Below are 5,434 nucleotides of genomic sequence, written 5' to 3' on the forward strand. Positions count from 1 at the left end.
AGAGATAGACACCAAAAGAGAAAGAAAAGAAAAGGCACTCATGCTAATACTTCTATGTGTAACTCTTGTCCTAGCTCCAAGTAGATGTAGATGAGTATCCCTGTTATATATTTTTTAATCATTTTATTGGGGGCTCTTACAGGTCTTATCGCAATCCATGCATCCATTGTGTCAAGCACATTTGTACATATATTGCCATCATCCTTTTCAAAACATTTTCTTTCTACTTAAGCCCTTGGTATCAGCTCCTCATTTTTTTCCTTCCTCCCCCACCCTCCCACCCTTATGAACCAACCCTTGATAAATAATTCATTTTGTTATTTTGAGTATCCCTCTGCTAAATAACAAGTAGACCCTGATAAAATCCATTCGTCCATTCCTCTTTTCTTTCAGTGATCCATCTCCCAGGACCTGCTTACCCAACAACACTCATATCCTTTGAGTCCTCAGTGTTCCTGTCATGCCTTCTACAAGACCCCATTGTTCTTCCTTCAGTTAAGGCAGGAGCGATCTAGAGCTCCACCCCACACCCTGTAACTTTTAGTGTGGCCCCCTGGTGAATATCGCCAAACCAGTTCAGATGGGGTGCCAAGCGTTGCCCCTAAAGTCAGATATCTGCTATGTAGATTCCTCAGGGTCTTCCTGTCTTTGCTCCCATTGTGGTCTGCTGCCCTCCCCTCCTGGTTTGCCCTCATGTGGGCTGGCCACTTCTATGAACTGTATCTTCAATGCTGGCCTCTGTAGCAATGTCATTTAGGTAGGAGATGTCATGTCTCTGTCTCGAGCCGGGTTCAGCCCTGCAGTACTCTCTGTGGTCGAGCTGTATCAAGCAGGAACATCACCCTCAAGGCTTGCAGCACCAGAATGTGGTCTCTCTCTCCCTCTCTCTTTTCTGTGGAGACATGAACAATATCCCTCCCCTTGGGTGGAATAGTGCCCTGTTCCCCCATTGCCATTTTTTCTTCCCCCAGCCCCCTGTGGGCCATTAGAAGAGGTTTTATATTTAGATTCATCTTGTTCCTGGTGATAACAATGAAAAACAAAAGTTAGAAATGCGGCTAAACTTCCTCCACATCAAGTGGACAGGTACGACAATCGTTTTCTGGAATGCCCATTATATTTCAATTTATCATGAGCTACTCACAGTCAGGAGGGAAGATGGAGGGAGAACATTCCTGGTTTGAGAGAGGGTTAGCCCTCCACAATCAGCATGGCAAATAAGCATAGTCTTTTGAAGAATCCCAGGTAGAAAATTAATGTTGTCAATTCTAGCTCATCATGAGCTGACTTCATTTGTTCATCAACTTGTTTGGGGGCCATTCTTCTCAATCCAGAGTGTTTAATTCTTCTTCTAGTTCATCCAAATCTTCCAGTGAAAAGATTTGCATCAAGAGGAACAGCATGAATGGCTCCATTGTCCTGTGCCTCCCCTTCGTTATCCTCTTACAGATCCTTCTGGCTGCATGTTCTGTCCTCCCTCCAGAAGTTCACTTCATTTGCTTTCCTGCTCTTCTGAGGTGCATGTGCTGAATCTTTCAGGACTGGCTGCCATAATACCTGTCCCATCTATTGCTCTTAGCGTGTACAGGCTTAAATCTATATCATTTACAGAAATCACTAACCTTGTCGCTGCCTGTTCCCTGGGTGTAATGGGCATCATCTGCTTCTGCTTCTCATTCATCATCAACCAGTTCCGACGAAAACCAAACACCCATGACCAGTGATCACTGATGCTTCCCCTGCCTCGAAGTCAGCTTTTCTTCTTTCTAGATCCTTATGGAAAGTTAACCAAGTTTATCATCTTTTCTTGTCTTTTCCTTTTATTCCATGCAAGAAAAGATTTTGGAAAAAAAAAGAAAAAAAAAAGAAAAGATTTTGGTAACATTTGGACCGACATTTAGAAAGAACACTCCCCTTCAATGAGACCTTCTCATGAAATTTCATCTTTCTTTTTATCTTTTTTCAACACAAGCCCAGGGGGAAGTGTTTAATGCTGCATACACATATCACCCTTCTAGGGCATGATATCCAAAACCGGCCACACTGCTTTTCAACAGCTTCAAGGAAATACTTGCACACTATGTGAGTTTTTGTTTTTTTCTTTTCCGCCTCACCGTGCTGCTTAGTCACTACTTCTTCAAATGTTTTCTCATCCCAACTACCCATAGTATCTTTTTTGAGTTCTTCATCATTTATATCACTTTTCACGTTTTCTCTCCAGAGTCAAGTCACGAGAGAACTTACACTTCTCGCCTTTAGGGCACTGTCCTTGCTTGAGGAATACCAGGGACTTGGAATCTGAGCCTTTACTGATTTTTGAGCCGCAGCAGCTAAAGGTCTGGATAGTTCATTTACCTCCTACAATTCTTCCTTCTTGTCATCTTTCTTCCAGTTCCTTTGTGCTTCCCTTTGTGCCCCTGTCACGGATGCTGCTGACCAAGTTTGCCTGGATGAGTAACAGCCTAGCTAAGCTCCAGTTGCTCTGCTCCTTCCTTTTTGTCTACACCGAAAGCTTTGTCTTCTTCGGTTTCTTCTTCTCCTCCGCACCCAGCCTGAGCCTATTTTGGGGGTACATTAGGAAGACAGGTGGCACCAGCCAGACTAAGCACAATGGACACAGTCAGGGACTCTGGCTTCCCACAGCAGGAGTAGGAAGACCTGGGCCTCTGTCCCCGCTGCCTCACAATAAAGACAAATCGCTCCATTATTAGCTTGGTGTTCAATCCTCTTGGCGAAACGCAAACACCTTAAATGCATAATCTCAACCAATTTTCTTAGCAGGAGTTACAAGAACATGGCTACAAAAGACATGTAAAAAGCAATCCATTACATCATAGTCCTATATCAGGGTTGTTGTGGTGGCTTAAGCAGCTGCAGTTGAGTCACTGCAATTCATGGAGACCCCAACTCATGTTTGAGGCAGGACTTAGAACTGTGTCGATCATGGCCAATTCAGCAAAGTCAAAACCAACCCAAATTTGTTAAGTGTGGGTATATTGGGTCAATACAGATTAAAGCCGTGGAGTGAGAGACTTAGCAGAGACATCTTTGCTAGGACCATGAAGCATTGCATTCATTAAACCGACGTTGTCGCTGCCATCTTAGAGCCAGGCACCACTGTTCCTGCCCCTGCCATTCAAGAGATTTGGTCGTTATGCAAAATATATGCTGCCCCTGCTTACTAAGAGGAAGATTAAGTTTCTAGCCATACGTCAGCGCCTACCTTTTCCGGTCCCATCTATCACTTAGTCACACCTACATGTTGCAAATGCCTGTCCATAATGGTCTGGTTTCGTTTTCTCTGGTCAGCTGTGATGGAACCAGGGAGAACCCGATGCAAGCCTGGTTTCAGAGTATAACTTTGCTCCACCAGATTTTCCTTCGTATGCATCCCTTTGGTTCTTGTTGAAAAGATACACAGCAGAACACACATCAGTTTGAGTGTCTACATGTTCGGTTCAGTTACACCGGTTCCTGCTTCAAGGGTTGTAGCCATCCTCACTTTATCTGAGTTGTCATTAAAGCAACTCAACTGCCCGCCCCACCTCAAGTTTCCCACCTAATCATTTGTGTTGCTGTTGTCCATGTGATCCTATATAGATAGATCGCAAAAGAGCTCAGTACTAAGGGCAGACATTCTGTACGAGTTAAAGTAACCTATTGTTTGGCTTCCTAGGGTTTTCAATGACTGACTTTCAGAAGAACCTCCAGACCTTTCTACGGAGCTGCTGTGGTTGGACTGAGACATCCAATCTTTTATTCGGTAGCCAGTGACTACTAATACCACCCACTGAGTCCCTAAAACAAAAAACTCACTGCCATCCAGTTGCTTCCAACTCACAGTGAGCCAGTAGGACAGGCTCCAACTGCCCCTGTGGGTTTCCAAGACTAAAGCTTTATGGTCATAGAAAGCCTGGTCTTTGTCCCTCGGAGATGGCAGTTTCAAACTGCTGACCTTGAGATTAGCAGCCCAACAGTATACCACCAGGGCTCCTTTTTCAGTGAGTCCCTCCAAACGTGAACACCAAACTCGCTGCCATCAAGTCAATGGCGAGTCCTATGGACCCTCCAGGGCAGGGTGGGACTGCCTTTGTGGGTTCTGGGCCTGGAGAAAGTCTGTCTTCAGCCAGGTGACTGGTGGTTTTGAAATACCGACCTTGGAGTTAGCAAGAGAAAAGTGACCCAGATTGATGACAAAGGGCTCTCCGCGCTTTGTTTTTGTTTTAATCTCCTCAGAAACATTTAGAAGACTGAACCCTTAACACTATCTGAGAAACAACCCAAATGGCACAAATCTGCTTTTAGTCAGCATTTTCTCTGACGTCCCATCATGTTCATGTCTATTTCTTTCATGCTCAAGTGCCTGACTCACAGACATCAACAAGATCACAAGGACTTGCCTACTGCTTGGGAGCTATAAGCCACTGGCCCCATAAATGAAATTGAATTTGACCAAGAACCCAAACCACAGGTAAGAACTATTCCTACATTGTGGAGAAATCCTGCTTTCTAAGAAGGCAATTCTACTGAGACAAACTCCCACTCTTGCATGAGCACAATTCTTAGAGGTTCGTCTGAGACAGCTGCGGCTAAACAGATTACGATTATATGAATCTCCTTTTTATCCAAATGTTACCTCCTGTCAATGCGTCCCTTATTTTGTTTCCTGCTACCCAAATGTCCAGGTTATTTGATGTGGTTTGTTCTTAGGGAAGAAAAAGAAAGAAATTAGTAAGATGAAAAATCATTGCATCATGGGGATTCTTTGGTTACTGATATTAATTTTTTTAAAAATACCTATCCAGATTGGGCTAAGCAAAGGGATGTATTGACTCATCTAACTAAGAAGGCCGGGAGTGGCTTTCCTTCAGGTGCATCTGACAGAGTTAATCAAAGAGCTAAATGGTGTCACAGGGACTTCTGCTTCAGAAGCCTCCCTCCTCAGGCTGCACCCTCGCAGAGGCAATGCGACTGCTCCAGTTCAAAGCTGACATTGCGCTCAGGTGTGAGACCAGCCCTGGCGGTGAGTGGGTTCAACCCGCCAGCTGCTCCAGGGGCAAAAATGAAGCTGTCTGCTTCTAAAAGGATGTACAGTCTTAGAACCCCCCTGGCACATTCCTACTCTGTCCTGTATGCTCATTCCAAGTCAGAATCAACTCGCTGGCAGTGGATTCGGTTTGAAACTCAACAACTTTTATTCATCTAGTTCAAATAAAAACCCTGAGCCTACATGTTGCCAGGCTGAATTGGGGAATGTGACCATCCCCAGACCAGTTATATTGGTCAGCGTAACCAAACCCATCGGTGGCAGTGAGTTTGGTTTGGGTTTGATTACTCAGACCCGCATGATGCCAGCTCCTCCTGGCCCCAGGGGACAGGCCAGAACTGCCCCTTTGAGTTATTTGAAGGCGATAACTGTTACCAGGAGTAGAAA

The 5,434-nt window shown here is 44.7% G+C and overlaps 1 pseudogene; it reads right to left on the reverse strand.

Moving 5' to 3' along the window:
* Positions 1-1,325: 1,325 nt before the first annotated feature.
* On the reverse strand, positions 1,326-3,238 carry LOC142460941 (zinc finger CCCH domain-containing protein 15 pseudogene; annotated as a pseudogene).
* Between the last annotated feature and the right edge of the window lie 2,196 nt (positions 3,239-5,434).

The sequence above is a fragment of the Tenrec ecaudatus genome, chromosome 11 (assembly GCF_050624435.1).
Source record: "Tenrec ecaudatus isolate mTenEca1 chromosome 11, mTenEca1.hap1, whole genome shotgun sequence".
Lineage (NCBI taxonomy): Eukaryota > Metazoa > Chordata > Mammalia > Afrosoricida > Tenrecidae > Tenrec > Tenrec ecaudatus.